A 22,332-nucleotide genomic window follows, 5' to 3' on the forward strand; every position below is an offset into this window, starting at 1 on the left:
AAGGGATGATAAAACTGACAAAATTCAGGGGCAATAAAGCCAGAATATAGATAGATAAGATAGTAATAGCTGCTAATAGGCAGGGACGACTGAGATCTGGAATAAAGAAAAAATAAAACTATTATTAACTCATTAAAGGAAATGGCGGAAACGCTTATTAAACCGTTCAAGTGCTTATACATCGATAAGGCCCTACTTTGTAGCGAGTGGGAAAAGTGGGGTCTCGACATAACCTCATTTCAAGTGCTACCAGTACGACAACCGATGCGAAGACAAGGAGGTGCGAAATTCAGATGGCACTGAAGCAAAACATCATTTGGCCAATAAAGTGGCTCATGGATTTCACCAATTGTGTTCAAAGAAACTCAAAGAAAATGGAGACTGTAATATGCACATATGGTATATAGAACCATGTAGCGAGGTAACACTGTACCCTGCATGCATTTAACAAACAAATAAACCAATTCAAGTGCGCGAAATATGACCGCTCAATTATGAGTTAGGCTAAGTCAGCGTTCCCACGCTGACCGCATGTGCCAAAGACATGTGTGCATAAGACTCACTCGCTATACATTTACATAAACAAAGCATGCATGCTCATGTGACATGCTCGCCCAACAACATACCACCTAAGTATATGTATATAAGAAATATGTAATGTAGCCGCTCCGCTGCCGGCTAAACTGGAAGCGCAACGTGCGCCAAACTTATGTATTTAGACTTAGAGAATTCTTTATCTTTCGAATTAAAGTCAATTTAAACTAATTAAATTTATGACAAAGCTTAAAGATGCCAGATACCACACCCGGTTTTATCTCAAAAACGTATATCATCTGGATTTGGACAAACAAAGTTAAGAGACAACGTTATTCAATGCTATGATGTGTTTATTCCAGCCTGGGGAAAATGCACACATGTTTAAAATTTGAGTGTATGCGTACTGCGTAGCAGAAAAAAACAATGAGAGCGGAGCATTCACTGAGCGAAAAAAACGTTTTTTTGATTTCATTTTTCGTTAATTCAAAAGTTTTAATGGGCCCTAAAATAGTGTATTTTATTTTAAAGAACGCTTTCCTAGCAAAAACATAGGCAAACAAAAGAAATTTTAGGGAAGTAATCCAATCTTTTGTTATTATGTATAATGTAACTCCCCATGTAATGACAGGGTCACGAGCTATGGGAGTTTGTTGTTTCTTAGATTTATGGTACACCCACACCAATCCGGTTTTAAAAAAGGTAAATCGACCTCAGATAACCTGAAGATCACATCATTACGAAGTCTCTTTCTTAAGAAAACATACCTCACTCATTTCTTCTACCTTTGCCAGAGCTTTTGATCGAGTAGGTATTCACTGAATACTTGACCAATTAATCAAATTGAAATTCAGCCACAGAATAATAAACATCATAAATTTTACAAAAAATAGAAAGATAGTAGTCCGAATAAGGTGACACAACTCAAACATTCCTCAAAAATCACCCATCTCATTAGTCCTACTTTTAAAAGCCTTCACCATAACGTTAACCCTAGATTTAGGAATATTAATTTTTATTTTTTTTTTTATTAAAACGTTGCTTTTATTTCATCTCTTGCGAGACGAACAAGAGGTGTATCAAATCTTATATTTTTAACTTAACTAACAGTCATATTGACTGATACAGAGTCAGACGGCCCTATCGATTGCTGGGTTGGGAGGTCGTTGCGTCTCAGGCGGGATACGCTAGAAACCCAAGTCAATCCCCGAGCGAGAAAATTTGGGTGCGAAGACAATTTTTCTTTGTATGACTCTTTTTGCTTCTGGATTTCGTCTTTCACTGCGAGGATGCCCAGATCCCGGTGGATGTTTTCGTTGTGAACATACCAAGGTGCCCCAGTGATAGTTCTCAAGATTTTTGATTGTGCGCGCTGTATGATGGGAGCCATACGTGCAGATAGCCAATCTAAATCTAATCCTAAAGCCATTAGGACTGAATTGTAGTTACAATTCAAGTAGTAACATCTAGTCCAAGCACAGCGGCGATCGTGAGTTTATGATCCAGTGGAGGCTGCTGGCTTTCAGTTTTAGGTGCATCTTCTTGCATTCGATGTGTGCGTCCGTCCAGGTGGACGCCAAGGTACGTTACTTCGTTAGCTTGAGGGATCTGCATACCGTTTAGTGAAACGGATCGCGAAGGGCATGTTTGTCTATTAAGAGTAAACGTTATATGTTTACACTTTTGTTTGTTAATTTTAATGCGCCAGTCGGACCGCCACTTTTCCACTATTATAAGATGATTAGTCAGTTGGGTTGTTGCCTGCGTTGGGCATCTGGAGGGACTTAGAATAGGGGTATCGTCGGCGAACGTTGACGTTGTTAGTTGTGCGCCCGAAGTAGCTGCGTTGCATCTCACTGAGAATACCCTATTGTAGAGGTATGATTCCAGTAGCTTGTGGGTGTATGTTGGCAAATACGTTTTAATTTTTTGCATGAGTCCCATGAGCCAAACTCGGTCAAAAGCTTGTGATACGTCGAGAAAAATAGAGCGTATTTCGCTCGATGGTTCCGTGGTTTCTTCGGAAGCCAAATGGGTGTGCCGGGATAATATTGCAAGCTTCCAGATGTGGTTTTATGCGAGTTAACAAGTATTTTTCAAACAATTTAGACAAACAAGAAAGAAGGCTTATTGGTCTGTATGATGACGGAATTGTGTCGTCTTTTCCAGGCTTCGGTATCATTATGATGATGGATTTCTTCCACTTATTTGGGAAAAAGCCAAGATTAATGATCCCATTAAATAGCTAGCAGACGACCTCTATAGCGCATTTTGACCGAATGAGGACCTTGCAGCTTTTGCGAAGAAGACATCTGCGACTCTTTAACTCCTTTTAAACCATACAATAAACCTCTATAGTTAGCCGTATAGTTGCCTCCGCAGTTTCCACATTTCTTCACGGTACTGCCTTCCTTGTTTGCAGTGCAGTGAGCGGAGTTTTCGGCGTCCCCTCAGACTACACAAACAGCCCGACGTGTTTCTTATTATACACTTTTTGCTTTATTAGTCTCGACAACAATTAACATACTTAACATAAATATAACCATAATAACGGGGGATGGGAGGGGGGGATGTTGGTTGGTCATGGATGATGGAAAGTGAGGGCTTGAGAACGGGCGGGACGACCGCTAGGCATTGCTTCGCCCGCCGCAGGCTCCAACTCTCCACCCTACCGCCTCTCCTGCATGTACATGTATGCAGCATGTACGCTGCAGCAAAAGATGCTACTGCGTCCCAGAGCATCTGGTTCTCCAGCATTACCTCCACAAGGTTTCTTGGGTGGATTGATCGGCCCGCCGTCGTCTCCAGTCGGTGGAGCTCTCGTGCAAATCGACGGCACTCAAAGACAACGTGCCTGGCGTCCTCTATCGATCTCCCGCACTCCGGGCACCAGTCCTCTTCCGCGTGGCCAAAACGCTTGAGGTATTGCCGGAAGCAGCCATGTCCACTCAAGACCTGGGTCAGGTAAAAGTCGACCTGCCCGTGGCTTCAAAGCACCCATGTTCTAAGGTTAGGAATGAGGGTGTGTGTCCATCGTCCCTTCGACTCCTTGGCCTCCTCCCTTGCAGCTGTATCGGGGGCACCGCCGGCACCCTCATTGCGAGCACGGGTTTTCTTAAGCTCCTTGAGCTCTCGAGCGCGCTCCTTCAGCGGAACCATCTCCGCAATGACCTCCTGAAGCCGGACGCGACTCTTATAGCACCCTTATAGCCATTCCACCAACCCGGATCGTCGCCATTTCCAGCACCTTGCGGCTGCTGACCAGCACCGCTTCGGTCTTTTGCGGGACTAGACTTAGACCAGCATTTTGGAGCCACATCTCCTTTGCCTAGATTTCCTTGTTTGCCGCTCTCTCCACTTTCTCCCTATGCTTGGCCACAATCTCCAACGGCGTTCCACAGCAGCGGTCCTAGGACCGATCCTTGGGGCACAACCGCCGTAACGTCGTAGGACTCCGTGCCCATGTCCGTGTCGACAAGTAGCACTCTGCAGCTAAAGTAGCCACTGACAACGATCTCCCTCCCGCCTCCTCTATGACAGTTTCGAGCTTCGCCGCGATCACCCTTTCGAAGACCTTGCCCGTTGTGTCCAGCAGGCAGATTGGCCTATAGGACGACGCCTCCTTCCTTGGTTTCCCTGGTTTGAGGAGCAGCAGGAGCTTCTGTACCTTCCACCTGGTGGGAAAAGTGCCTTCGCGGATATATTTATTGTAAAGCTCCGCAACGCTGCCCGGCTGCGGAGCTAGAGCCAGCTTCAGGGCTCGGTTAGGAACCAAATCCGGGCCGGGTGCTTTGTTGGGGGCCAGGCCTCTCCCTATGGCCAGAACTTCCTATTCCGTTACCTCCTAAGCCACTTCATTGTCTGCTGGGGGGGTGGAAAGCTGGATGACCTGGTTGCCGGCTGGGAAAAGCGCTTGCACTATGGTCCTTAGTGCGTTCGGGTCCGTGGGGGACTGGCCTCGTGCGCGCAGCCTCTTCACCACTATCCGGTACGCGTTGCCCCATGAATTTTCCCCCACCTAGTCACATAGCTCCAGGAAGCATTTCCTTTTGCTATCTCGGATGGCCACCTTCAGTACTTTGCGGCGGTCCTTGAAGGCTAGGTGCCGCTCCTCAAAGTTGTCGCTGCCTCTCGCTCGCTGCATCAACCTCCTTGCTCTCATGCACTCAGCTCTCGATCTCGTCGGAGCCGATCTCATCGCTCCACCAGTAAACGGGAGCGTGGTTTCTACGATAGCGGCTTCTCAGCTGCATGCTCGCCATACCCGCTAGCCTCGTGGGTTCGGTTCCCTCGATCTTTCTTGAGGGCTACCAATTGAGCACAATATTGCTTCGTGGTCACTCTGAAGTCGTTTCCCAGGCAGTCCATAATGCGCTCAAATTCATTGCTGGTTAGGCTGGGTGCCATGTAGCAGCTGTAAAGCCATGCCCCACCTATCCGAGCCCTGACGAATCCCTCCGCACTGTGCACTGAGTGCATTGTCGCGCCGGTTGCGCCGCTGCTCCAGATGGCAACCTTTTCCGATAGGTCAACTGCCCAGCGGTTGTCTGATCCAGTCCTATGGGGCTCGCTTAGGAGCGCTTTGCCCGTCTTCGTCTCCCTCGCAGTCTGCGACAGCACATGTTGAGTCGCCCTGTAGTGGTTCAGGTTTAGCTTAAGCACTAGCATCCTCACGTCCTAGGTCCACCTCCTTTCGCTGACATGGGGCAGCCTTAGCTTCCAGTCTGATGCCTCACATCCTTCCGGCCCTTATCTTCACATGAGAAGCATCGAGGGTCCCTTCTACAGGTGGTCCGTAGCGGAAGCCACAGCCGCTCCTGTCCTTCGAGCTCTTGCAAGCGCTTGCGATGTGCCCCATCCCAAGGCACCTGCAGCAGCGAGCAACCACCTCCTTAGTGCATACTGACCACCCAACCTTCACCTGGCCCACAGCAATGATTGGCGATCAGCTGCCATGACCTGCGCAATTTTGGTGGAGTCAGCCACGTTTGCTCTTTCCACCTCGAAGAAAGGTGTCGCAAAGAGAGTTCCTGGAAGAGAAAGCTCTCTTCGCGCCTCTCACCTCAGCGGCTCATCCGAATCCTCGCGGAAGCCTCCTAGTGTCCCATCCAGAGAGTATTATGGTTCGCTCGGCAGGTGAGTCCGTCCCCAGCTGTCCGGTTACCCTTTAACCACTCCTTTTCTACATTATGCAGTGTTTGGACAAGGCGACCGGGAGAGCCCGCGCAGCACGACCGCTTTCTTCGACCCACACTTCACAACCCTCAGCCCGAAGTGTGCAGTATGACCTGGTGTATCCATACTCTTCAACAGTGATTCTCCGATGCAAAAGATATGGCAGCTTGTAGATTGGGTGGACTTCGTTCTTCTGAGCACTGTCCAGATATTTGGACACGATTCGGAAGTGCTCTTCAGTCTTGGTTTGTACCTTTGTTTCATGGATGTTCCCTTTGATAAGCGGGAAAACATGAAAATTGTCAACGTTCCCGATCAACGCCGCAATTCGGTTGACCATGGCACTCGAGCTTTGCTTTCTGATATAGATTGGAGGGGGCTTGGGTTTTTTTTTTGGTGTCTTGGGCTGGTTGGTTTTCCTCAACCTCCGCCAGTAGGGCGGATCTGTTAATACTGGATCTGCCTGGTTCTTCGTCGATCTTCTGGACGCGGTTAATTTTCGTTTATTGTCTGCCGGATTACTCTGCGGGCTAAGCTTGCGCTTAATTTGGATGAAGCGATCCATTCCAGTCTGTGTGGCCGGGGTCGCTTTGGCACTTTCCAAAGCTGTTGATTTTGTACTCGCTGTACTCCTTTTAAACCATACAATAAACCTCTATAGTTAGCCGTATAGTTGCCTCCGCAGTTTCCACATTTCTTCACGGTACTGCCTTCCTTGTTTGCAGTGCAGTGAGCGGAGTTTTCGGCGTCCCCTCAGACTACACAAACAGCCCGACGTGTTTTTTATTATACACTTTTTGCTTTATTAGTCTCGACAACAATTAACATACTTAACATAAATATAACCATAATAACGGGGGATGGGAGGGGGGGATGTTGGTTGGTCATGGATGATGGAAAGTGACGGCTTGAGAACGAGCAGGACGACCGCTAGGCATTGCTTCGCCCGCCGCAGGCTCCAACTCTCCACCCTACCGCCTCTCCTGCTCGATGCTCCTGAGCCTCTGCATGTACGCTGCAGCAAAAGATGCTACTGCGTCCCAGAGCATCTGGTTCTCCAGCATTACCTCCACAAGGTTTCTTGGGTGGATTGATCGGCCCGCCGTCGTCTCCAGTCAAGACCTGGGTCAGGTAAAAGTCGACCTGCCCGTGGCTTCAAAGCACCCATGTTCTAAGGTTAGGAATGAGGGTGTGTGTCCATCGTCCCTTCGACTCCTTGGCCTCCTCCCTTGCAGCTGTATCGAGGGCACCGCCGGCACCCTCATTGCGAGCACGGGTTTTCTTAAGCTCCTTGAGCTCTCGAGCGCGCTCCTTCAGCGGAACCATTTCCGCAATGACCTCCTGAAGCCGGACGCGACTCTTATAGCACCCTTATAGCCATTCCACCAACCCGGATCGTCGCCATTTCCAGCACCTTGCGGCTGCTGACCAGCACCGCTTCGGTCTTTTGCGGGACTAGACTTAGACCAGCATTTTGGAGCCACATCTCCTTTGCCTAGATTTCCTTGTTCGCCGCTCTCTCCACTTTCTCCCTATGCTTGGCCACAATCTCCAACGGCGTTCCACAGCAGCGGTCCTTAGCACTCTGCAGCTAAAGTAGCCACTGACAACGTTCATTATGCAGTGCCAGTGTTTTGCCTCTACAGCATCCACTGTAGACCTTCCCTTCCGGAACCCCTACTGCTTGGGAGACAGCCCTCCCGCCTCCTCTATGACAGTTTCGAGCCTCGCCGCGATCATCCTGTCGAAGACCTTGCCCGTTGTGTCCAGCAGGCAGATTGGCCTATAGGACGACGCCTCCTTCCTTGGTTTCCCTGCGGAGCTAGAGCCAGCTTCAGGGCTCGGTTAGGAACTAAATCCGGGCCGGGTGCTTTGTTGGGGGCCAGGCCTCTCCCTATGGCCAGAACTTCCTATTCCGTTACCTCCTAAGCCACTTCATTGTCTGCTGGGGGGGGTGGAATACTGGATGACCTGGTTGCCGGCTGGGAACAGCGCTTGCACTATGGTCCTTAGTGCGTTCGGGTCCGTGGGGGACTGGCCTCGTGCGCGCAGCCTCTTCACCACTATCCGGTACGCGCTGCCCCATGGATTTTCCCCCGCCTAGTCACATAGCTCCAGGAAGCATTTCCTTTTGCTATCTCGGATGGCCACCTTCAGTACTTTGCGGTGGTCCTTGAAGGCTAGGTGCCGCTCCTTGTCGCTGCCTCTCGCTCGCTGCATCAACCTCCTTGCTCTCATGCACTCAGCTCTCGATCTCGTCGGAGCCGATCTCGTCGCTCCACCTGTAAACGGGAGCTTGGTTTCTACGATAGCGGCTTCTCAGCTGCATGCTCGCCATACCCGCTAGCCTCGTGGGTTCGGTTCCCTCGATCTTTCTTGAGGGCTACCAATTGAGCACAATATTGCTTCGTGGTCACTCTGAAGTCGTTTCCCAGGCAGTCCATAATGCGCTCAAATTCATTGCTGGTTAGGCTGGGTGCCATGTAGCAGCTGTAAAGCCATGCCCCACCTATCCGAGCCCTGACGAATCCCTCCGCACTGTGCACTGAGTGCATTGTCGCGCCGGTTGCGCCGCTGCTCCAGATGGCAGCCTTTTCCGATAGGTCAACTGCCCAGCGGTTGTCTGATCCAGTCCTATGGGGCTCGCTTAGGAGCGCTTTGCCCGTCTTCGTCTCCCTCGCAGTCTGCGACAGCACATGTTGAGTCGCCCTGTAGTGGTTCAGGTTTAGCTTAAGCACTAGCATCCTCACGTCCTAGGTCCACCTCCTTTCGCTGACATGGGGCAGCCTTAGCTTCCAGTCTGATGCCTCACATCCTTCCGGCCCTTATCTTCACATGAGAAGCATCGAGGGTCCCTTCTACAGGTGGTCCGTAGCGGAAGCCACAGCCGCTCCTGTCCTTCGAGCTCTTGCAAGCGCTTGCGATGTGCCCCATCCCAAGGCACCTGCAGCAGCGAGCAACCACCTCCTTAGTGCATACTGACCACCCAACCTTCACCTGGCCCACAGCAATGATTGGCGATCAGCTGCCATGACCTGCGCAATTTTGGTGGAGTCAGCCACGTTTGCTCTTTCCACCTCGAAGAAAGGTGTCGCAAAGAGAGTTCCTGGAAGAGAAAGCTCTCTTCGCGCCTCTCACCTCAGCGGCTCATCCGAATCCTCGCGGAAGCCTCCTAGTGTCCCATCCAGAGAGTATTATGGTTCGCTCGGCAGGTGAGTCCGTCCCCAGCTGTCCGGTTACCCTTTAACCACTCCTTTTCTACATTATGCAGTGTTTGGACAAGGCGACCGGGAGAGCCCGCGCAGCACGACCGCTTTCTTCGACCCACACTTCACAACCCTCAGCCCGAAGTGTGCAGTATGACCTGGTGTATCCATACTCTTCAACAGTGATTCTCCGATGCAAAAGATATGGCAGCTTGTAGATTGGGTGGACTTCGTTCTTCTGAGCACTGTCCAGATATTTGGACACGATTCGGAAGTGCTCTTCAGTCTTGGTTTGTACCTTTGTTTCATGGATGTTCCCTTTGATAAGCGGGAAAACATGAAAATTGTCAACGTTCTGATATAGATTGGAGGGGGCTTGGGTTTTTTTTTTTGGTGTCTTGGGCTGGTTGGTTTTCCTCAACCTCCGCCAGTAGGGCGGATCTGTTAATACTGGATCTGCCTGGTTCTTCGTCGATCTTCTGGACGCGGTTAATTTTCGTTTATTGTCTGCCGGATTACTCTGCGGGCTAAGCTTGCGCTTAATTTGGATGAAGCGATCCATTCCAGTCTGTGTGGCCGGGGTCGCTTTGGCACTTTCCAAAGCTGTTGATTTTGTACTCGCTGTACTCCTTTTAAACCATACAATAAACCTCTATAGTTAGCCGTATAATTGCCTCCGCAGTTTCCACATTTCTTCACGGTACTGCCTTCCTTGTTTGCAGTGCAGTGAGCGGAGTTTTCGGCGTCCCCTCAGACTACACAAACAGCCCGACGTGTTTTTTATTATACACTTTTTGCTTTATTAGTCTCGACAACAATTAACATACTTAACATAAATATAACCATAATAACGGGGGATGGGAGGGGGGATGTTGGTTGGTCATGGATGATGGAAAGTGACGGCTTGAGAACGAGCAGGACGACCGCTAGGCATTGCTTCGCCCGCCGCAGGCTCCAACTCTCCACCCTACCGCCTCTCCTGCTCGATGCTCCTGAGCCTCTGCATGTACGCTGCAGCAAAAGATGCTACTGCGTCCCAGAGCATCTGGTTCTCCAGCATTACCTCCACAAGGTTTCTTGGGTGGATTGATCGGCCCGCCGTCGTCTCCAGTCAAGACCTGGGTCAGGTAAAAGTCGACCTGCCCGTGGCTTCAAAGCACCCATGTTCTAAGGTTAGGAATGAGGGTGTGTGTCCATCGTCCCTTCGACTCCTTGGCCTCCTCCCTTGCAGCTGTATCGGGGGCACCGCCGGCACCCTCATTGCGAGCACGGGTTTTCTTAAGCTCCTTGAGCTCTCGAGCGCGCTCCTTCAGCGGAACCATTTCCGCAATGACCTCCTGAAGCCGGACGCGACTCTTATAGCACCCTTATAGCCATTCCACCAACCCGGATCGTCGCCATTTCCAGCACCTTGCGGCTGCTGACCAGCACCGCTTCGGTCTTTTGCGGGACTAGACTTAGACCAGCATTTTGGAGCCACATCTCCTTTGCCTAGATTTCCTTGTTCGCCGCTCTCTCCACTTTCTCCCTATGCTTGGCCACAATCTCCAACGGCGTTCCACAGCAGCGGTCCTAGGACCGATCCTTGGGGCACAACCGCCGTAACGTCGTAGGACTCCGTGCCCATGTCCGTGTCGACAAGTAGCACTCTGCAGCTAAAGTAGCCACTGACAACGTTCATTATGGCACTGGGAACGTTGAACCGCCTTAGGGCTGCCAGTGTTTTGCCTCTACAGCATCCACTGTAGACCTTCCCTTCCGGAACCCCTACTGCTTGGGAGACAGCCCTCCCGCCTCCTCTATGACAGTTTCGAGCCTCGCCGCGATCATCCTGTCGAAGACCTTGCCCGTTGTGTCCAGCAGGCAGATTGGCCTATAGGACGACGCCTCCTTCCTTGGTTTCCCTGCGGAGCTAGAGCCAGCTTCAGGGCTCGGTTAGGAACCAAATCCGGGCCGGGTGCTTTGTTGGGGGCCAGGCCTCTCCCTATGGCCAGAACTTCCTATTCCGTTACCTCCTAAGCCACTTCATTGTCTGCTGGGGGGGGTGGAATACTGGATGACCTGGTTGCCGGCTGGGAACAGCGCTTGCACTATGGTCCTTAGTGCGTTCGGGTCCGTGGGGGACTGGCCTCGTGCGCGCAGCCTCTTCACCACTATCCGGTACGCGCTGCCCCATGGATTTTCCCCCGCCTAGTCACATAGCTCCAGGAAGCATTTCCTTTTGCTATCTCGGATGGCCACCTTCAGTACTTTGCGGTGGTCCTTGAAGGCTAGGTGCCGCTCCTCAAAGTTGTCGCTGCCTCTCGCTCGCTGCATCAACCTCCTTGCTCTCATGCACTCAGCTCTCGATCTCGTCGGAGCCGATCTCGTCGCTCCACCTGTAAACGGGAGCTTGGTTTCTACGATAGCGGCTTCTCAGCTGCATGCTCGCCATACCCGCTAGCCTCGTGGGTTCGGTTCCCTCGATCTTTCTTGAGGGCTACCAATTGAGCACAATATTGCTTCGTGGTCACTCTGAAGTCGTTTCCCAGGCAGTCCATAATGCGCTCAAATTCATTGCTGGTTAGGCTGGGTGCCATGTAGCAGCTGTAAAGCCATGCCCCACCTATCCGAGCCCTGACGAATCCCTCCGCACTGTGCACTGAGTGCATTGTCGCGCCGGTTGCGCCGCTGCTCCAGATGGCAGCCTTTTCCGATAGGTCAACTGCCCAGCGGTTGTCTGATCCAGTCCTATGGGGCTCGCTTAGGAGCGCTTTGCCCGTCTTCGTCTCCCTCGCAGTCTGCGACAGCACATCTTGAGTCGCCCTGTAGTGGTTCAGGTTTAGCTTAAGCACTAGCATCCTGACGTCCCAGGTCCACCTCCTTTCGCTGACATGGGGCAGCCTTAGCTTCCAGTCTGATGCCTCACATCCTTCCGGCCCTTATCTTCACATGAGAAGCATCGAGGGTCCCTTCTACAGGTGGTCCGTAGCTGAAGCCACAGCCGCTCCTGTCCTTCGAGCTCTTGCAAGCGCTTGCGATGTGCCCCATCCCAAGGCACCTGCAGCAGCGAGCAACCACCTCCTTAGTGCATACTGACCACCCAACCTTCACCTGGCCCACAGCAATGATGACCTTGGCAAGGCTCGCGGGGAAAGCCACGATAGCAGTCTGTAACTCGCCGTAGCTGTTTCTCAGATTTTTGACTTTCAAGACGATGGTCCACTGCTGCCTGCTGCGCAATAGCCACGATGATGTCCTCAGGAGTAGCTAGTTCGTCGAGTCCTCGTAGTTCTATGAGCGACTTCTGGTCTCCTCCGAGTACGCCCTCACCTCTGCCTTGCTCCCTAGGACCGCCTCGATGCAGCCTTTGAGGGCCTGCGTTGAGCTCTTGAGTGGATAGAGCTTTGGTTGGGGGTTTCTGCACTGCATTACATCGGTGCGCCTGGAATTCCCTCCTGGCGGGAGCGATGGGAAATATACCGCTCCTGCTCGGTCGCCAGAGTCCCTTTTGTTGATAAACCGCCGTAGCGGAGGGTTGGCAATTGGTCAGCTCCAAGACCTTTATCACCACATGGCAGGCCAGAATTTTCTAGCCTCTTGCGCATTAAGTTGGTCGAACCTGATAAAGCAGCCCTGAAAGGTATGCTACCCTTCTGCTTCGCCTGCCGTCCCTAGCGGACTTCTGCGGTCGCTACATTGCGACATTGTTTCGTTCCGTAGCTCTGGTGACCTTGGTCCAGAGCTAGCGCCCTCTCCCGGCGGACACTGTTAGGGTGTTCCCCAACACTGCCCGCCAGCTGATTGGCGATCAGCTGCCATGACCTGCGCAATTTTGGTGGAGTCAGCCACGTTTGCTCTTTCCACCTCGAAGAAAGGTGTCGCAAAGAGAGTTCCTGGAAGAGAAAGCTCTCTTCGCGCCTCTCACCTCAGCGGCTCATCCGAATCCTCGCGGAAGCCTCCTAGTGTCCCATCCAGAGAGTATTATGGTTCGCTCGGCAGGTGAGTCCGTCCCCAGCTGTCCGGTTACCCTTTAACCACTCCTTTTCTACATTATGCAGTGTTTGGACAAGGCGACCGGGAGAGCCCGCGCAGCACGACCGCTTTCTTCGACCCACACTTCACAACCCTCAGCCCGAAGTGTGCAGTATGACCTGGTGTATCCATACTCTTCAACAGTGATTCTCCGATGCAAAAGATATGGCAGCTTGTAGATTGGGTGGACTTCGTTCTTCTGAGCACTGTCCAGATATTTGGACACGATTCGGAAGTGCTCTTCAGTCTTGGTTTGTACCTTTGTTTCACGGATGTTCCCTTTGATAAGCGGGAAAAAATGAAAATTGTCAACGTTCCCGATCAACGCCGCAATTCGGTTGACCATGGCCCTCGAGCTTTTTTCCCTAATATAGATTGGAGGGGGCTTGGGTTTTTTTGCAGTGTCTTGGGCTGGTTGGTTTTCCTCAACCTCCGCCAGTAGGACAAATCTGTTAGTAGTGGATCTGTCTGGTTTTTTATCGATATTCAGGACACGGTTAATTTTTGTTTTGTTGCCTGCTGGATTACTCTGCGGGCTAAGCTTGCGCTTAATTTGGATGTAGCGATCCATTCCAGTCTGTGTGGCCGTTACCGCTATGCCAGTTTCCGAGGTTGTTGTTCTTGTACTCGCTGTTGTCGTTGACGTCGCGGTACTTTGAGTTGCAGAGGTTTTCGCCGTTGTAGCAGAAGTTGTAGCGCTGCTAGTTGTTGGTGCGAAATTTGTTTCCGATATTGGAGGGGGGGTTTTACACTGCGAACTCCATGACGCGGGAGTCGGAGTGAGCAGAGCGGGTGAGCAAGACGTGCCCTTTGGGTTTCAACGGTCAGTAAAGCCGGGTTGCTTATAATCGCCGATTTTTCCACTTCGGTATCGCGGGTTGAAAAGTAAGAGTAGAAGCCGTTTCTTTGGTTCACTGAACTTCTACGCTCGTTCTTTTGATCGTTGCTCAATGAGCTCATTGCGTGGCTCTTAATTTTTTTTTAACAATGCACTAGTTTTGGTTTAGCACATCACAACTGTTATAAAAAGCTTGTCTGTCGCTTTTACGAGTAGGCGGGAAGGGCGAACATCATGACATAGCCCGCTTGTCCCCCGGTCCCCCAGAGTTCACATATTAGCGTCCGGGCCCCCCCTTGGACACGCATCCTTCGGAATATACTGTTCCACCTTGGATTGGGGTGATTTAAGGAAAGGAGTGTTCTTCTCCCCGCCCGACTACAATTTTCCAGCATCCACGGCAGAGAGGTGACCTTACCCGGACCTGTTTCTAGCCGCCCTCACGCGGAGAGTAAAGTCGCACTACCAGCGGTGTATGCAGTTACGACAATTGCTTGCGTGTAGGTCCCCCGGTTGTACTCGTTGCCTGACGGCCAACATTTTAATATATCACCTAATAATCTTTATCTATTGTACCAATATTCCTTACGTATGGCCATCCTAATATTGTACCACCCTTATGGTGTTCAAGAGCTGAGCCAGCAAAGTGCACCGCTATGGGCCGGGCCATTGCTCTATTGGTGGCCAGTGATCGTATGACCTCAGCAACTTTGTGCTTGGTCAGAGAAGATGCCACGAGCATCCGGCCATACGTTTTACTTTTTGTCAACTTAAGATAGTTCACTTTAGTTCCCCAACAAATAAAGAGCCAAAGCTGGCTAGATACAACTCTGGCAGTCGCCGTTACCGATTTATAAATTTTACATACCCCGGCTGGGGTGCATGTTGTTGCTCAGCCTTCTATGCCTACCAGCACGGAGGAGCAAAAAGTCTACGCTAACCAGCAATGAATTTGAGCCCATTTTGGACTGCCTGGGAAATGACATCAGAGGCCGTTCTGATGTCCTTGTAGCTGGGGACTTTACCGCGTGGACGCAGGACTGGGGAAACGTTTGCCTCACTCGATCTCGTACTGCTAAACGACGGAAACCAGCACACTTTCAGCAGACCCGGAGCAGGATCCATCATAGATCTAACGCTAGCGACTGGTGCTAACTGGAAGATAAGCGGCAGCTTTACGGCCAGCGACCACGAAGCGATATTGGGCTCAATTGGGAGACCTCAAGAAAGACCGAGGGAACCGAACCCACGAGGCTACAGAGTCGGTACGCTTCAGGTGAGGTACTTCACCGAGGCAGTACGGGTTCCGGAAGAAAAGGTCATCAGTGGATGCCATAGCAGCGGTGGTTGGCATTTGTCGCAACGCAATAGCGGGAACCAGGTGGAAGGGTGGCTCCAAGCTGTACTGCATAATAGTCACCCTGGACATCAGGAACGCATTCAACACGGCGGACTGGGGAAAAACATTGGCAGCCCTAAGGCGGTTCAACGTTTCCAGTGCCAAAATGAACGTTGTCAGTAGTTACTTTAGCTGCAGAGTGCTACTTGTCGACACGGACATGGGCACGGAGTCCTACGACGTTACGACGGGTGTGCCCCAAGGATCGGTCCTAGGACGGCTGCTGTGGAACGTCATGTATGACGGGATCCCGAGGCTGCAGCTCCCAGCGGGATGCAAGCATAGGGAGGTTGTGGCCAAGCATAGGGAGGAAGCGGAAAGAGCGGCAAATAAGGCAATTGAGGCAATGGAGCAGTAGCTCCAAAATGCTAGACTAAGCCTAGCCCCGCAAAAGACAGAAGCGGTGCTGGTCAGATGCCGCAAGATGCTGGAAACTGCGACGCAAGGTCGAGCTTGAGCCAGAAAGCCGTTTGCTGAAGAAGAACGAAGTCCACCCAATAGTAGTCCTGGTAGTCCTCCGCTCACTATACTACAAACAAGGACTATACCGTAAAGAAACGTGGAAACTACGGAGGCAACCATACGGCAATCCATAGAGGATGTATGGTAAACAAGAAGTTGAAGAGTCGCATGCGTCAAGCGACCGCAACGTGCAACCAAAATCCACAGAGAAGTCTAGACGTCTTCTTCGCAAAGCTGCGAGGTCCTCATTCGCTACACTTAACACCACCAACGGCTTTTCCGATGCTTGACGATCTGAAAGGGAAATTCCAATTCAGCCTAAATCACAAAGCGCTCAACAGGCCCCAGAACAGCCACACAGCAAAACGAAAACTATGATGCTTACCCTCCAACAAAGTATGATGGAGCTTATATCATTTATGAAAACGACCATGTAAACACTTTTTCAAAACCAGAACATGGTGATACAGCTGCTCGTAGCACAACAGTCTAAATATCAATGTGGAAAGCCAAGGGTGCCTAACGGCATAAACTAGAATTGTCACATTTCTTGACCGAATACCTTATTGACTGATATTGTTACTGGCGGTATGTTCTAATCAGAGAACGCATTAAACACCATTTTTACAAAAGGTTTGCAACAAACTTCTTGCAGGTCAAATTGATACAAATTCAATCAAGCAACGGGATCCTTTCAATCGCTGCAATCGTTTACTGCACTCCTCGATTCTAAATCTCGGAAGGACAATTTATGGACTTGCACAATTCACTTGGGGATCGTTTTATAGCCGCAGGAAACTACAACGCCAAAAATACGCACTGGGGATCACGTCTAGTGAAGCCAAAGGAAGGCAATTGTACAATGTACTTTTTTTGGCACATTTTTTCTTTTTTAACGTTGCTTTTATTTCTTGAATCTTCTCTTTGCGAGCGTAACAAGAGGTGTATCAAATCTTATATTTTTGACATAACTAACAGTCATATTGACTGATACAGAGTTAGACGGCCTTAAAAATCGATTGCTGGGTTGGGAGGTCGTTGCGTCTCCGGCGGGATTCGCTAGAAACCCGACTCAATCCCCGAGCAAGAAAGTTTGGGTTCGAAGACAGTTTTTTTCTGTATGACTCTTTTTGCTTCTGGATTTCATGTTTCACTGCGAGGATGCCCAGATCCCAGTGGATGTTTTCGTTGTGAACATACCAAGGTGCCCCTGTGATAGTTCTCAAGATTTTTGATTGTGCGCGCTGTATGATGTCTATGTTGCTGCTGCTCGCGTTCCCCCACAGCTGGGAGCCATACGTCCAGATTGGCTTTAGGACTGAATTGTACAATAGTAACTTGTAGTCCAGGCACAGTGGTGATCGTGAGTTTATGATCCAGTGGAGGCTGCTGGCTTTCAGTTTTAGGTGCATCTTTTTGCATTCGATGTGGTTGCGCCAGGTAAGTCGTCTATCAAGGTGAACGCCAAGGTACGTTACGTCGTTAGCTTGAGGGATCTGCATACCGTTTAATAAAAGCGGAGGGCATGTTTGTCTATTAAAAGTAAACGTTATATGTTTACACTTTTGTTCGTTTATTTTAATGCGCCAGTCGGACAGCCACCTTTCCACTATTGTGAGATGATTAGCCAGTTGGGTTGTTGCCTGCGTTGGGCATCTGGAGCGACTAAGGATAGCGGTATCGTCGGCGAACGTTGAGGTTGTTAGTTGTGCGCTCGTAGGAATATCCGCAGTATACAAAACATATAGACACGGGCCGAGTGCGCTACCTTGTGGAACTCCAGCTTCGATGGTGTAGTCGCCCGAAGTAGCTGCGTTGCATCTCACTGAGAATACCCTATTGTAGAGGTATGATTCCAGTAGCTTGTAGGTGTATGTTGGCAAATACGTTTTAATTTTGTGCATGAGTCCGATGAGCCAAACTCGGTCGAAAGCTTGAGATACGTCGAGGAAAATAGCGCTGCAGTATTCTCGCTGTTCGAAGGCTGAGAGTATTTCGGATGTTAATCTGTTCACTTGTTCGATGGTTCCGTGGTTTCTTCGGAAGCCAAATTGGTGTGCCGCGATAATATTGCAAGCTTCCAGATGTGGTATTATGCGAGTTAACAAGCATTTTTCAAACAATTTAGACAAACAAGATAGAAGGCTTATTGGTCTGTATGATGACGGAATTGTGTGGTCTTTTCCAGGCTTTGGTATCATTATAATGATGGATTTCTTCCATTTTTTTGGGAAATAGCCAAGATTAATGATTCCATTAAATAGTTTGCAGACGACCTCTATAGCGCATTTTGGAAGTTCGATCAGCATCTTTGGGGTCAATAGGTCACCACCGGGAGCCTTTTTTGGTTTTAGCCCTCTTATGACTTTTTCGATTTCGTTCGGCCGGAATGGAGGTGCGGCTGGCTGAGGGGAGGACTCTGGCTGAATTTCTGGCAAGAGGAATGAATTTGAGGCTGGGTTTGGCTGGAAGACACTTTGGAGATGTGTGGCGAATGTTTCAGCTCGGTCTTCGTCGCTGCGAGCCCAGCATCCCGAAGAGTTTCTTATCGGGGTGGTCGTTTCAATTGGGGCGCTAAGATTTGGGTGGGCCCTCCACAGGGGGTACTTTGTGCTTGTTGGCGAGAGATTCTGGATGTACCTCAACTGTGCATTTTCTTCCTGTTGGTGAAGAGCCGGGTCGAGTGATCGGGTTGCATCCTTAAGGCGTTGTTTTGAAGCTGGTGATCTGCTGTTTTGCCAATCACGACGCGTGCGCCTCTTTTCTCGCACGAGCTGTTCGATTTGCTGATTAGATTTGAAGTGTTTGTTTCGGTCTACATCTTTCCTATGAGGAGTAGAGATTTTAGCTGCCGCAACGAGTACTTCTTCCAGGGCGCTCGTAGTGTAGTCGATGTCCGATTCCATGTTAAATTCCGGGGTGAGTTCTATGTGGGCACTCACGTATTTTTTGTATTTTAGCCAGATCGTTTTTGGCGACGTCAGGCTGAAGGGGTGTTCGGTTATTTCTGGGCTTTGAAGAAGCGTTAGAAGCACAGGCGAGTGGTCTGATGATAAGTCCGAGACTGCTTTGGCACTTATTAGATTGCGAGGTATGTTTTTTGTCACTGCAAAATCAATAAGGTCTGGGAGCTTTCGTGAGTCTGTTGGCCAGTATGTGAGACTTCCAAGGGAAACGTAGTCCAGTTTATTTTTCACATTTATAATTGCATTGTACAATTGTCTTCCTTTGGGAGTCACTAGACGTGATCCCCAGTGCGTATGTTTGGCGTTGTAGTCTCCTGCGGCTATAAATCGATCCCCAAGTGAATTGTAGAAGTCCATAAATTGTCCTTCCGAGATTGCGAAACGAGGAGGGCAGTAAACGGCAGCGATTGAAAGGATTCCGTTGCTTGACTGAATTTGTATCGATGTGGCCTGCAAGAAGTTTGTGGCAAACCTTTTGTGAAAATGGTGTTTAATGCGTTCTCTGATTAGAACTCCAGTTCCGCCGTGGGCTTTCCCATCTGGATGATCTGTGCGGTAGATTGTGTAGCCTCTTATATGAAAGTTGTATTTGCTTGTAAGATGCGTTTCCACCAGTAGCATAACGTCAATATGGTTTTCGGTTAAGAATTGTGATAATTCTAGTTTATGCCGTGAGACACCATCGGCGTTCCACATTGATATTCGTAGCGCCTGCATAGATTATTTAGACTGTTGTGCTACGAGCAGCTGTATCACCATGTTCTGGTTTTGAACAAGCGTTTGCATGGTCGTTTTCATGAATGACATAAGCTCCATCATACTTTGTTGGAGGGTAAGCATCATAGTTTCCGTTTTGCTGTGTGGCTGTTCTGGGGCCTGTTGAGCGCTTTGAGAGTTAGGCTGAATTGGAATTTCCCTTCCAGATCGTAGAGCATCGGCATAGGAGAAGCCGTTGGTGGTGTTTAGTGGACCGAATGAGGATCTCGCAGCTTTGGCGAAGAAGACGTCTGGCGTGGTTTTTGACGAAACGTACGCATTCTGTGGATTTTGGTTGCGCGTTGCGGTCGCTTGACGCATGCGACTCTTTAACTCCTTATACACAATACATCCTCTATAGTTTGCCGTATGGCTGCCTCCGCAGTTTCCACATTTCTTCACGGTACTGTCCTTGTTTGTAGTGCAGCAAGCGGACTTGTGGGCGTCCCCGCAGACTACACAGACAGCCCGAAGTGTGCAGTAAGACCTTGTGTGTCCATACTCTTGACAGTTAGTGCATTGCACTGGACCGTTGCGTTTATGTGGCTCTTCAACAGTGATTTTCCGATGCAAAAGATATTGCAGGTTGTAGATTGGGTGGACTTCGTTCTTCTTCAGCGACCTGCTTTCTGGCTTGAGCTCGACCTTGAAGAGGGGTTGTGGCTTTTTATCTTTATTTAGAATGTTAATAACATTCTTGGCGGCGAAGCCCTTTTCTTTAAGGGCAGTTTTTATTTCCTCGGCGGTAACATCAGGTTCTATTCCCTTTACTACCACTTGTAGGCCCTTACTGCTTTTCAGCTGGTACGTGTACAGTGTCCAGATATTTGGACACGATTCGGAAGTGCTCTTCAGACTTGGTTTGCACCTTTGTTTCATGGATGTTCCCTTTGATAAGCGGAACAACATGAAAGTTGTCACCGTTCCCGATCAACGACGCAATTTTTTTGACCAGGGCACTCGAGCTTTTTTCCCTAATATAGATTGGAGGGGGCTTGGGTTTTTTTGCAGTGTCTTGGGCTGGTTGGTTTTCCTCAACCTCCGCCAGTAGGGCAAATCTGTTAGTAGGGGATCTGTCTGGTTCTTTATCGATCTTCAGGACACGGTTAATTTTTGTTTTGTTGCCTGCCGGATTACTCTGCGGGCTAAGCTTGCGCTTAATTTGGATGTAGCGATCCATTCCAGTTTGTGTGGCCGGGGTCGCTTTGGCACTTTCCAAAGCTGTTGTTTTTGTACTCGCTGTATTCGTTGACTTCGTGTTACTTTGAATTGTAGTGGTTGTCGCAGTGGTTGCAGAAATTGTAGGACTGCTTTTTGTCGGTGCGAAATTTGTTTCGATATTGGAGGGGAAGTTTTACACTGCAAACTCCATGACGCGGGAGTCGGAGTGAGCAGAGCGGGTGAGCAAGACTGTGCTCTTTGTGTTTCAACGGTCAGTAGAGCCAGCCTGCTCTTAAACGCCAATTTATCCATTGCCGTATCGCGGGTTGAAATGTAAGAGTAGAAGTTATTTCTTTGGTTCACCTAGCTTCTACGCTCGTTCTTCTGATCGTTGCTCAATGAGCTCATTGCGTGGCACTTATTTATTTAAAAAAATTAACTAGTTTTGGTTTAGCACATCACAACTGTTATAAAAAGCTTGAATATGGCTTTTAATAAATTGTGGTTCAGCGTCTTTTCGCTTATATTGGGTTACCCCTGTTTTTTTGTTTGGTTAACTGTTTTATGTTGCAGTTTTCCCGGAGTTCGGGCAAAGCACGTCCGCTCGGTACGGTAGTTCGATGGTTTTTTAAAAACCCAGGAAAATTACCCACTACTGGAAAACTACCCTCCAAAGATACACCATTACAACAAAGAGATCGAACTATAGCGAAAAATTTAATAAGACTATACAAGACAAAGCCACCATGGCAACTACCGCAAAACGTAATCAACACCTTTTGGAATGACTAAAAAAAAACACAAACACATTGGCTAATATCATTGAACCAAAAATTTGACTATACGGAAAGCGTCCACCTTACTTATGAACCCGAAAATGATCGAAATCCTCAAGCCACCAAGATTCCTTGCCTTTCCTTCAACAAATACCCTCCGTCCATCCGATCCTTTTTCAACCCAAACAAGCAAAAATAAAAATATTACGGATCCCAGCATACAGAGATTAAAAAAATGACACTTACATACAGATGTTTTCGTTCGCCTAACTTAACGAAAACATAACAGACATTAACAAAATGGTAAAAAATAAACATACACAACAAAATGAAACTTTAATAAATAAATGCAATATATGGTACATAAACATTAGCACTCATAACATAACATTAGGTACATAACATAACTCAAGAAGAAATCAATAGAATGGATCAAATTAAATTTATAAGGCTTTGGCTTGGACATACCAACATATCCCACAAGCACCTTCTCCACCCAAAACCCTACGCAACTGCCATCGCTGCCAATAATAATAATAATAATGCCAATACTCTTTCCCAGCAATCTCACTGGACAAACACCATCTCCTTTAAAATTTGCCAGCCACAGTGTATCTTAAGAACCCAACCTCAGAAAACATCAACATAGTTATAAAATTCTTAAAATAAAACAAATTGTAGAACGAAATCTAAAATAAAAACGAATATATAGTTAAGCCAAGTGTTGAGTTACCGAGCGTTTTCGCTAGCCGGCAAGTTTCCCAATTCCAAAAAAATAATCACTGCGTCCTATTAAATAGCTTTATTATATTATATGTATTCGCGGTGCAAGAGCGGAGGTCGACGGCGGTAGTCCGAACGGCGCGATGAGCTTGGGACAAAAGCAGCTTCCCAGAGCTTAGCGGTTCAATGCATTGTTATAGAGGGGTCGCAAACAATAGGCAAAAGAATAAGATAGGGAGCATTTGTCATATGTACTGGCGAGACAAGGCCGGGCGCACATGCGCAAAGCTTAAGAGGGGACAATGCATACTGCCACAATGGA

The sequence above is a fragment of the Drosophila bipectinata genome, chromosome 2R (assembly GCF_030179905.1).
Source record: "Drosophila bipectinata strain 14024-0381.07 chromosome 2R, DbipHiC1v2, whole genome shotgun sequence".
NCBI classification, from domain to species: Eukaryota; Metazoa; Arthropoda; class Insecta; order Diptera; family Drosophilidae; genus Drosophila; species Drosophila bipectinata.